Genomic DNA, 13,005 nt, shown 5'->3' on the forward strand with positions numbered 1-13,005 from the left:
TTAAAAATGTATCACATATATTTGCAACTGATAATTAACAATTGTTTTCAACTTTGTATGATCAGAGTTCTATAGGTCTTATCTAACCTTTTGATGGCAGACTACCCGCCCAACATAATTAGGGATCCCCATCTTTCAATTTTGGATCTCAATGCATCCAGTATTCCCCTGGTGCAGTGGATGTACTTAAGGCAGAGTTGAATTCCAAGCAAGCACCATCTTTTTTCACATGTTTCATATTCATTTATGCTTTACACAAACGCTAACAGCAGGAGTTTGTTTATCTATTACAGAAAAATGAATACTTCTTTTCTCTCTGCATGTGTGGACTACTATAAAATTCACATACACACATGGCAGACCCGGGAATGGAAAATAAGTGATGAATGTCCCAGCGTGAAATGGCCAGGACCACTGCCACGGTGATCTGAGGGCCCAGTGGAGGAGTTGGGGGGGGGGGGGGGGGGGTGGTGACTGTCAAGTCAAGGGTTTGCAATGAGATAACCAGCTGAGACCACACTGTTGGAAACCCTACAGCTCCCACACCTCTCAATGGGGTATAGAAAATACAAGGTTTAGCAGACAGGTCATTGAAGGTATTTTGTCAGATGCTTAGCAACTCTCAAACTGTAAATGAGGCAGTTGGAAATTATGATAGTCATTAGAGCTGGTACATATTGAGATGTTTACGTTAGTATTTGATAAAGCTTACTATGTCATAGGAAAATATTCAAACTGTTTCAAAAGTTGACATCTAGGACCCTTTTCAGTTGCATTGCCAAGTCTCAACCTCTCCTTTATATAGGTAACGTGTCCTGAAATCCTATTGAAGACCTACAAGTAAATACAACATAACATAGCATAACATGGCATACCATAACTTAACAGCATGTTGTCATAATCGCAATCAATCATTTAATTTTGATCCATCAAAACACAAAGAAGTCTGATAGCATATAGGCTTATCTGCATCTATTTTTAATAACTTGTTGATGTAAATGGAGTTTTATTGTGCTGGGCAGAATAATATCAATGAATCATCTTCACTTTCAGTAAATCTGGGACCCTTATCTTGCACATTTTATTTTATTATTGCAGTGCGGTAGTACAGTATATCTAGCACAGAGAAATTATGTTTTCATAAGTTTACAGGAAAGGCTATTTTATTTGTAAGCTTCAAATAAGTCTCCAAAGACTCTTCTATTTCTTCTTAATCAAACATGACATATGTATTCATTTTTTAATCATTCTATATATAGTTATACAGGGCAGACCTAGCCACAGGGGCAATGGATCACTTTGCATATAACAGGAAATACAGTAGCTGATAAGCGAGATGGCTTATAATCATTTTCTAAGTTTAGTTCCATCCTCCTCAAGTTGGTCTAACAAATGTTCATAATATCTTGTTATTATTTTTCATGTATCTTGATATTTACAATGTTTGATCTTGCCTCCCTCAAATATCTTCTAAAAGTATTAAAGCCTTTGAGTTGCATGATACAATTTTACTTGATTGTGATAAGTGTATGGTATGAGGATATTTACATACTCTGTACAAAATAGAATTATTTTGCCATTGTTCATTGTCAATGTAAATTGTTTTATCTCCTGCCAATTATGTCTTGCCCAGACTCTCATGCACAGCCGTGAACATTAGGGAGTTTTGAAAAGGATCAAGACAGTAAGAACAGTAATGAAATCAAAAATACAGAGCTATGGTAATGCAGGAAATTACATAGGATGTGTATCTGAGAACAAAAATCAGCATCTGTTTGTGCCTTTCAGAGCCGAACTTCGAGACAGAGCTGCCCTAGCAAAAATGTTGAAACCACCCTCTTCCAGTCTCGTGCTTTAAAATCCCTTTTTTCACTCTTTCGCTCTCTTTCTAACTCTCTCTCTCTTGCCCTCTACCTGGTGTGACTGCTGCCATAAACCGACTGGAGTTGGAGACAGAAGCACTGAAGCATAACCCTAAAAACAGCCTCTTGCGGAAATGCCCCATGGATTGAATGGGCAATCTGGCCCTGGTTTCTGTGGAAAGTAAGTAGGTGTTTACTCTTGTATTTCAAACTGCAATTTTGTAGGATTTTGTACAGTGAACTATGAGCTATGTGATAATTTTGCCTTGCATACATGGAGGCTGAAAGGGAAGGCTGTAGGATGTCAATTTATCTAACACTTAACAACATTTAAATACCTGTAAATTAACTGTACATATATTTCAAAATATATCTCCCTTTGGAAAGCACAAACCTAGGAGATGTTTTGTAATTCTTAAGTGTGATGGAAATAATGATGTTAATATGCTCAAGACTGCATGTCTGCAAATGTTCTGCTCATTCCAATAGAAAAAGTGTTATCTGTAAATGGCAGTGTGCTAATACAGCTTGCTTTTGAAATATATTTGCAATAGTGTGCTCCAAAATGCACACCAGGTGACATACAGCACCTTTTGCACTCTCCTGCTGTATTGGGGTGACTCATTTGCTACACTTAGTGCCTGATTTGGCAGTAGGGATGCTGCCAGACAAGCTTGGCATCCAGACCGCCGTATTATGACACCACCACTGGGCTGGTGGTGGTGTGTCGGTGGTGCAGCGACGGCAGCATGCTTTGCCTCATAGAGAGTCTGAAGCATATGCTGCGACCTTGGCAGTGCTACTTGCACATCTGTGCACTGTGTGCCATGCACCATGTCATACAAGGCACACAGTGCAACCACGACAGTTGAAGCAGAGGGGGGCACAACATGTCCCCCATGCACACACTCCATGGGCTAAAACACTCCAGGGCACTGTTTGGGGCCTCTTCCCCTGCCTATCTGCCGCACTGTTCAGGGTGGTGTCCCTGCCATAATCAGCTCAGCCGAAAGGCAGGTCCTAGACCACGAACCACCGCTTTTCCTACTGCTGTCCCGTTGAGATCCAGGATCCTGGCAGTGGTGGTAGTATTATGCCAGGCTGGTGGCAGACCAATCACCAAACTCGTAATGAGGTGGTCGGACCACCGAGGTTGCAGCGGTCAGACTACCGCTGTGGGTATGGTGGTCTTGGGGCCACCATACTCATAATCAGGCCCTAAATCTTTGCTTGACACTTGGCTTTTTCACAATCCCTATGACTTCAGTGATACTGCTCAGATGGCATCACCACCACTCTGAAAATTGTTCCAGCGCCACTGATTCCTGGCAATGCCCCACTTTTACTCACTGAATGTCAGGTACCATCCTGACAGACCATATATAGAAATGCCCAATGGTATTGGGGAGCAAAATCATATTTCTATGTCTCATTGCCAAACGATTTAATATAAAAACAAAATACATGAACGCTTCATAAATAAGATTACACCATTATAAATAAAAGCCCAAGACACTGTCTTGAGTGAGGTTTCATGTGTATCAGTAGCATCACAACTGTTAGTCTTAATATTACAAAACAATCTGTAGCTTTTCTTGGTTACAGCCAACCTATACTTCGTTGAGTACGCAGCTTTGTCAAGGCTATGAAGGAAAAATTAAAATAATATGATTTTAGTCTAGAGGTATATTAATAGTATATCAATTAAAACAGATAATTTGTAATTATATGTGAACTACATTATTGCACATAAACCAGCAGTTTATAATAAATCATACTGTTAAATAGACAGCTTGTAAAGTGAAGCAAACATTCAGTTCCTAACATCTAACCTAATTAAAAACAGAATCACAATATTATCATTCAGTAGGAGAAGAAAGAAAAAAGGATCTAATTACTGTAAAATTGTTTCATCACAGGTAGAAGCAGTGTTTCTAAAATAAACTTATACCATACACAATGTTTAAGTACATAAAGAACATGTAGTATGGAAAAATGATATTAAATAAATAAGTCCCAATAGAGAGTTCGATATTTATTAAAGATTTCTAAATACATCATTATCAGAGTGAGATGTGAATGGTAGAGGGGCTGATCATGACAAATTTTATTTTGAGGAAGTCACAATATTGTATGACAGAGAGTTGGTAGGACAACTTATTATTACGAGTTCTTACTTAATACATAAACTGAACTTTCAAGCGGATTGTTCATTCAGTGGTGAACATGGTGCTAGTCTTACCTAAAGGTGAGTCATTAGCAGACCTCGCCTCCAGCAGTTTTCATTAGTTAAGTATAACAAACATTCTTGCATTTCTCAGTCATATTTAACACACTTGTGATGGAGCAGGGTTTTCCATAAATAAATCCCGCTCAAATTAAACCTCCCATAGTGTGAAATCATTAACAAAGTTTGAGATTAATCGAAAATGATTAACATACGATTTGGGAAAAAAAATAAGAAAGGTGCGCGAGAAATGACACTGTGCTTAAGTAGGCCACAGACAAATTCTGTACCATGACCAAAAATATGAAAAAGAATGTGTTTATTTTTTATTGATTTAACTAGACAATATTAATTACAGAATAAGTAGATGAAAATGATTATGTTCTCCTTAGACTAACGAAAGAAGAGAAATGAAAATTATGAATGAAGAATTAAATTCTGTTTATTTCTCCTAGAGAAAACTACATGCTTTTACAAAGAATACGTCAACACTGATGTTATGGTTAATTTTGCTTTACAAATGTAGAAATGCAGAAAAATGTGTTTTATTCTTCATAGATGACTATTGTGTTCTTTCTTTTCAAATGGTTGCTACGTGTCCAGTGCATCTGAGACGCCTCCTACCTTCCAAAGAAATTTTACTCTTGTGGATAACTGTGCTGGTAAATGTTTCAAAATGCCATCCGAATATGTGTGTGTCGAGGAAGGAGAAGATTTAATTTCCTCTGCCGAAAGACGATGATGACAGCATGAAACTAAAACAACGGACGTTTGAAAGGAAAGAGCGACAGACGTGGTGTGACTTAACACCCTATGCTTATGGCCCAATGAGTAGAAAATTATCTCGGATTTAGTTACAAGAATGAGCCTGAACTGATTAACATTAGGGTATAACTATTAGTGATAGATTCCGCTGGGTGTGTTAGATCTGTCTGAGGCATTCGTGTGAGCTGTTTCTTTGAGATTTCCTTGGAGGATGCTGTCTGTGAACTGACTCCTTAACTTTGCTTCTCATACCCTTTTTGGAATAGCCGCAGCTTTCCCTTCCGGCCAGAGGGTTAGCATTTCAGCTATTAGCGGGCTGTGGTATGGTCTCCTAGGTTCAAATGAAATTCTGTATTTGTGTTGATCTTTATAAGATGCTCTTTCATCTCTTACACTATCTACTCAACTCATGGTCCTAAATTGAGATGTTATTGTGATTACCTAAAAATGTTATTTTGCGTGGGAGTTCAGATTCGATGCTGTGTCTTTGTTTGACCATTACATATGCTTTCAAAGAAAATAGATAAAAAGCATCGTAATAGAGAAACTGAGTCTGTCATTATTCATTATCTTAAGTGATGAGATATATAAAAAGGTGTAAATATATAAATATTCCTTTTGCTCTAGGTCCTCCTGAGGGGAATATTTCATCTAAATCTTTTGCCAAATCCCAGTCAAACTCTCCGATCTGTCAGAGGATCTGACATAATATGAGTCAAAAGTTAGCTGTATAAATAGATTTACTTTCCAGAAGAAGAAAATAGTAAACTGTCTTTAGCGCATGGTATAAATGTTGTATGCTCTGCTTTGGGTACCAGAAACCCTTTTTCCCGTTGTGCTGCGCGCTATCACTTGTATAGGGTGATTCAAAAAGAGGGTGGTGATGGACAGAGTATCTGAATTAAGCAAGACCCTCCTACCCAGTCAAAAGATCAGGGCTTGATCCATCACCGTTTTTTAGCTCACTGCACCATCCCAGCTCAGAACCTGGCTACATGCAAATTAGTCTGTCCCTGGCCCAGTGCATCATGGGAACAGGGCAGACCAAACTACCAAGCCAATTCTTTACCAGGAAGGAAACAAGCTTCCGGGGACTGGTTTCTGGCATCACAGCTGTCTTCGGCCCGGCTTGCTTGAATCCTGATGGTGCAGTGAGCAAGGGACTCACATCTGAGCATACCCTTCCACATTTGTGGTGGCCAATACAATTCAAACAGGGGGTGGTGATGGACAGAGTATCTGAATTAAGCAAGACACTCCTACCCAGTCAAAAGATCAGGGCTTGATCCATCACCGTTTTTTAGCTCACTGCACCATCCCAGCTCAGAACCTGGCTACATGCAAATTAGTCTGTCCCTGGCCCAGTGCATCATGGGAACAGGGCAGACCAAACTACCAAGCCAATTCTTTACCAGGAAGGAAAAAAGCTGCCGGGGACCGGTTTCTGGCATCACAGCCGTCTTCGGCCCGGCTTGCTTGAATCCTGATGGTGCAGTGAGCAAGGGACTCACATCTGAGCATACCCTTCCACACTTGTGGTGGCCAATACGATTCAAAAAGGGGGTGGTGATGGACAGAGTATCAGAATTAAGCAAGACACTCCTACCCAGTCAAAAGATCAGGGCTTGATCCATCACCGTTTTTTAGCTCACTGCACCATCCCAGCTCAGAACCTGGCTACATGCAAATTAGTCTGTCCCTGGCCCAGTGCATCATGGGAACAGGGCAGACCAAACTACCAAGCCAATTCTTTACCAGGAAGGACACAAGCTTCCGGGGACCAGTTTCTGGCATCACAGCCGTCTTCGGCCCAGCTTTCTTGAATCCTGATGGTGCAGTGAGCAAGGGACTCACATCTGAGCATACCCTTCCACACTTGTGGTGGCCAATACGATTCAAAAAGGGGGTGGTGATGGACAGAGTATCTGAATTAAGCAAGACACTCCTACCCAGTCAAAAGATCAGGGCTTGATCCATCACCGTTTTTTAGCTCACTGCACCATCCCAGCTCAGAACCTGGCTACATGCAAATTAGTCTGTCCCTGGCCCAGTGCATCATGGGAACAGGGCAGACCAAACTACCAAGCCAATTCTTTACCAGGAAGGAAACAAGCTTCCGGGGACCGGTTTCTGGCATCACAGCCGTCTTCGGCCCGGCTTGCTTGAATCCTGATGGTGCAGTGAGCAAGGGACTCACATCTGAGCATACCCTTCCACACTTGTGGTGGCCAATACGATTCAAAAAGGGGGTGGTGATGGACAGAGTATCTGAATTAAGCAAGACACTCCTACCCAGCCAAAAGATCAGGGCTTGATCCATCACCGTTTTTTAGCTCACTGCACCATCCCAGCTCAGAACCTGGCTACATGCAAATTAGTCTGTCCCTGGCCCAGTGCATCATGGGAACAGGGCAGACCAAACTACCAAGCCAATTCTTTACCAGGAAGGAAACAAGCTTCCCTTTTCTGAATCGTTTTTGGCCACTATAGATGTGGCAGGGTATACTCAGACACGAGTCCCTTTCTCACGGCACCATCAGGATTCAAGCAAGCCGGGCCGAAGTCGGCTGAAATGCCAGAAACCGGTCCCCGGTAGCTTGTCTCCTTTCTGGTGAAGAATTGGCTTGGTAGTTTAGTCTGCCCTGTTCCCATGATTCACTGGGCCAGGGACAGACTGATTTGCACATAGCAGGTTCTGAGTTGGGATGGTGCAGTGAGATAAATAACGGTGATGGATCAAGCCCTGATCTTTGGACTGGGTAAGAGTGGTCTGCTTAATTCAGACACTCTGTTCATCACCACCCCCTTTTCTGAATCGTTTTTGGCCACTATAGGTGTGGCAGGGTATACTCAGACATGAGTCCCTTTCTCACTGCACCATCAGGATTCAAGCAAGCCGGGCCGAAGACGGCTGAAATGCCAGAAACCGGTCCCCGGTAGCTTGTCTCCTTTCTGGTGAAGAATTGGCTTGGTAGTTTAGTCTGCCCTGTTCCCATGATGCACTGGGCCAGGGACAGACTGATTTGCATATAGCCAGGTTCTGAGCTTGGATGGTGCAGTGAGATAAATAACGGTGATGGATCAAGCCCTGATCTTTGGACTGGGTAAGAGTGGTCTGCTTAATTCAGACACTCTGTTCATCACCACCCCCTTTTCTGAATCGTTTTTGGACACTATAGGTGTGGCAGGGTATACCCAGACATGAGTCCCTTTCTCACTGCACCATCAGGATTCAAGCAAGCCGGGCCGAAGACGGCTGAAATGCCAGAAACCGGTCCCCGGTAGCTTGTCTCCTTTCTGGTGAAGAATTGGCTTGGTAGTTTAGTCTGCCCTATTCCCATGATGCACTGGGCCAGGGACAGACTGATTTGCATATAGCCAGGTTCTGAGCTGGGATGGTGCAGTGAGATAAATAACGGTGATGGATCAAGCCCTGATCTTTGGACTGGGTAAGAGTGGTCTACTTAATTCAGACACTCTGTTCATCACTACCCCCTTTTCTGACTTGTATAGGGTGACCATGATGTCATAAGAATGGATCATTTCTGATTCTATTGGACATATTATCAACAACTAGCCATATTTATTGCTAAATGGGCTTAGCGATATTTTTTTTATTACCGCACATCGCCTGATTTTATTGCAGAGATAACGTGTTATTAGTAACGTTTATCTCTAAAGTGATAAAATACCCTGCGATAGTGGCGAAATGCATGAATATCGCTGGGAATCCAGCGATTATCAGGCATTATCGCTAACGGGGTCTTATCCTGAATATCCACCTCCCATTGTATATACAGGTTTAAGAAGTAGTCAGAGCAGGCTTTAGGTTTTGGCGATATTCGGGCTTAGTGTGAATTTTTTCATCGCTACGCCTGCGTTTATAATAGGCGATAGCGATGTTAGCGAATTGTGTGAATCGTGTAAAGGTTTTACTTTGAATAAAAGTGCAACTTTTTCAAAGGACTGCGTCCGGGAATGCTTTACAAAAATTGCTGATGAGCTTTCTATGACTCTGGAATGCATAAGAGCCCATGCGGTATGTGCTGTTTCTGAATGTAACCACTTCTAAATGTACTAACTGAGAAGACTGCCTACAAGCAACATTATCGACTTATACCCTATCAAGTAAATATTGTACGTATGCTGATTTTTGGGCATCTTAATTCTTTTGGGACACACCACAATGCCAACAGTCATTCCAATGGTCTAATGGCATGGTCCCTATCAGCAACATTATTGGACCACAATGCCATCTGTGCAGTGCACCGTGCCATCGCATGGTATGCTAGGCATGCAGCGTTACACCTTCACCTCTTTGGGGACATCCTTGCGGTGGTGCGCCATCACATCAGCGTAATGTGCTGCCATTTAAAATTAGGCCCAAATTTTAAAAAGTATACGCATTGCGGATTACCAAATCTGCCTTATTACTGATGCAGTGATTTTTACAAAACTATCAATGATCTGATCTTCATATAGCAGTCCCTAGAGAAGACAGTCATCCTTTCATGCCATTTCAGCAGTATGAGGTATTTTAACATTCTCTTCCTACAGGTGATTATACTGCTCTCATTTGTGTGTAAATGCCTTTTTATTCCTCATGAGTCTCCAGCTGAAAGTACATTGGGCATAATACAGTACATAATACTTGAATTTTAATGTGTGCTTGATGATAGTGCTGGTTGTTGAATCCTATATCATTTGCTTTCTGGCACTTACAATGTTAGTTGTCATAATACCCTCTTCTGCTTGTTAAAATGGCCTAGGGCAATGTTTGGAATCTTTCACCTTCTCAACCAGTCTTACCGGCTTCTTGAGAATTCACATTGAAATTGGAAGAATGGGAAAGGTATTCTGTAAAGTATATTTCTACCTTTGAGGATGATGAGGATCTAACTACTGAAAAGAAAAAAATATACTTTTGCACTGTTTAGGTCCTGGAGGTTTAAAGATTTAAAATCGTATAGGAAAAAAAAAATAACCTGAAGGCCAAGGAGGTGTATTATCTAATGCTTTAGAAGATCTAGACAATTACTTTAAACCCACAGTGAACCTTGTAGTAGAAAGTTATACCTTCGTCCACAGGAAACAAGGGAAGGAAGAGTCTATAGAGTGTTTTGTGGGAAGTTTGAAAACTTTGGCAGCAATCACAGAGGGCACCGCCGCCCCTGCTGCTGTCTCCATCCTACTGCTTGCACAGTTATCATACTATCTGTGCAATATATGTTACTACCATTGCCTTGTTGTATTCGAAGTTTGGGGAGATTGGGCTTCGACACGTCTATCTGGAGTAACGTACAGGGGTTTAAGAGTTTTCTCAGCATCAGAGATTTGTGATTGCTGGCGTCTGCGGACCGTTGGGCTGACCGCGGTGTGTGCTGACCTGGGAGCTGCGACGCCGGAGCTGGAGGAGCGAGGCTCTGTAGCGGAGGTGTGCCGGCTTTGCTGCTGTAGCGAGACTCGTGGCAGCTGGAGGAAAAACAACCCGGTAACTCTGGTCTCTGGTCTCTTTATCGGGAAAATTTTTGCGGTGGGCTGCTGCTTGTGGAACTTTTTAACACTCTGGCGCCTGTATGATTGCTGGTACCGCTTGTACATTTCTGCGCCCATCGTCTTTTGCAGCAGCAGTGAGTGAGGTAACTTTTCTCCCGCTCAGCGGATATAAGTGTATACACCGTTTATCTATGGGATATAAGAACGCATTTGGAGGACAATAGTGCAGCTCGCAGTAGGTGACTCTGACTTTGGCGATACCTGGATTTTCCATTTGTCTTCATGAACTTTTTGGCTGAAGCTGCCCCCTGACCTTGAACTCCGGTGTGGTGAGAGGTCTGACGGGACGGGACTGTGAGGACCAGCAGCCCCGTAGCCCCGTGCAGCTGTGTGCCTCTTCCCGCCCCCAGCAGTTGGACATACCTTGGATTTTCTGGTGCTTTAAACTACACGGGACAGGGAGGACCAGCAGCCCGGTAACAGCACAGCTGTGTCCTCTTCCCGTTCTGACCCATTTTGCCAATGCTCGCACCCCTGAGTTTGCTAGGGAACCAAATACGAACACCGCCTCAGCGATTGTGCATAACCCACCCACTCCCCAGGGCCAGGTCGTAAGTTCCCCTGCTGGCCAATTCCAACAACAGGATTCTATTGAGATTACCTTTGCCTCCACTCCGGATAAGTCCCCGGAAAGACCTAATACTCGACAATTGCGGGGAAAAACGCGAGGGTGCAATACCTAAGAGGAAGCGGGTCACTGCCAACAGTGCTGGAGCCAGGAAGGCAAAACTCGTTAAAGGCTCCGGCAACAATGCTACAACATCTAGTCAGAAGGAGGTAGAGGAGTCGAGGTCTACCGATATGGTTGATTCATCATTGCGAACTGTAACAAACCTGGGAGTAAATCCACTAGGTGTGGATGCATGTTTCGATGGTCCAGCGGCAGCAGAGGATCCCCTGTGTGTGAAACTGAGTGCTTTATTGAGTTTCTCACTCCTAACACTCGAAGAGAGACTCATCCGCATTGAGCAACAGCTTACTAATTTTGAGCATGCCACACTGGGAACTTTAGACAATATTTCATCAAATGTGCTAGTTCAGGGCAATTCTCATTTAAATATTGTACCAGGTGGGACTGTGATGCTTAAATCTCCCATTGTTGTGGCACAATCATTAGTTGATAATTCTATTGCAACATCTGTGGGGGCTACTGCAGTCTTAAATACATTGTCTAATAATGCTGGAGCAAGACCTACTGCAGTTCATAATAATGCTGGAGTGGGAGTTTCAAATACTCCAAAACAGGGTGGGCGGGTTCCTTCTGCTGAAGGACTAAAGGAGATGCCTAGAATTGAGCCTAGAACTGATTTGCCTCCGGAAACGAGCCCGTATCTGGTTGTTTTGACAGGGGTTCCTGAATTAACTACTTCTAATTCGGAATCATACACCACTTTGAAAAATAAAGCCACCTATTGGCTCAATAAGAACAGACCACTCCCCCCGCCACATCACCAGCGAAATATTAATGGTATGTAGGGTGGCTTGGGTGGATCATCGCCCCAAAACTGTAACTGGTGACTGTGTGCTGGTGAATTTTAGGAACCCACGCACTGTAGAATATATCTGCAACTGGAGGCATTATAGTTCTGGGACAACTATCAAATCACGCCCACTCTCGTATTTCTATCCCTTCAATGATTTATTAGACATAGAAGGCGGATGTCCCTGGTAACACATCGTGGTGTGGGAAGGGCTGAGAAGGGAAGGTATGGCCGATTACCAATTGTACAGAGCCAAGTTTCATGCCATAACAGATACAGTGGCCCGGAACAGGTCGACTGACTAAACTCTAGTGGGATGGTCGGCAAGATTGGTGGTGGCATGGAGCTAACGAGAAGTCAACTGTCGGGCCATCAACTAGAATCCCAGGACAGTATCCAGGGTAGCAGCCTGAGTGGTGGTAAGGATGGCCAGGGGAGTGTAGAGTTGGTGCAGGCACTAGAGTCACCTCATGAATCTTCAAGTGAAGGTGTACAACTGGGGAGTGATATTATTTGCTCGAATGCTAGTAATGCGAGGTGTATGTTAATAATGTCATGGAATGTGGCAGGTTTACCACACAAATTAATCTGCCCAGAGGGGGGCTCTTTTGTGGACAGAAATGACATTTGTCTCTTCCAGAAGACTTGGGCCAGGGAGGAAGAACATAGAGTGGGATTTGCGGCTTTTCATGTTCCTATTGGCTGGGGAGGTAAGGGCCGCCCATCTGGGGGCCTCACGACCTGGGTCGGCTTACACCTGGGTTGCACGTGTGAGTCTATCTCCACCTATTCTGATGACATTCAGTGCGTGCTCTTGAAGTGGCCAACTCTTTCAAACTTGCCATCGTGAATGTTTACGCACGCCCGGTATGCTCGGCTAAAGAGTCCAAAACTATTGAGGAGTTATCGCACTTCCTGAACACCCTTAGTAGTGATCTTTATATTATGGGGGCTGGTGATCTAAATTGTCACTTTAAGCCCTTGCGGGGGTTGAACGAGGGAGCCCTTATGGGTGCGGACGTACATTGGGTAATTCCGCCATGCCAGTCGCCTTGTTCGAAGTCTTGGTCCCCACTGGCGATTCAGATTATGGCCCTAACTCTAAAGAATACAA

This window comes from Lissotriton vulgaris, chromosome 2_1, assembly GCF_964263255.1.
Source record: "Lissotriton vulgaris chromosome 2_1, aLisVul1.2, whole genome shotgun sequence".
NCBI lineage: Eukaryota > Metazoa > Chordata > Amphibia > Caudata > Salamandridae > Lissotriton > Lissotriton vulgaris.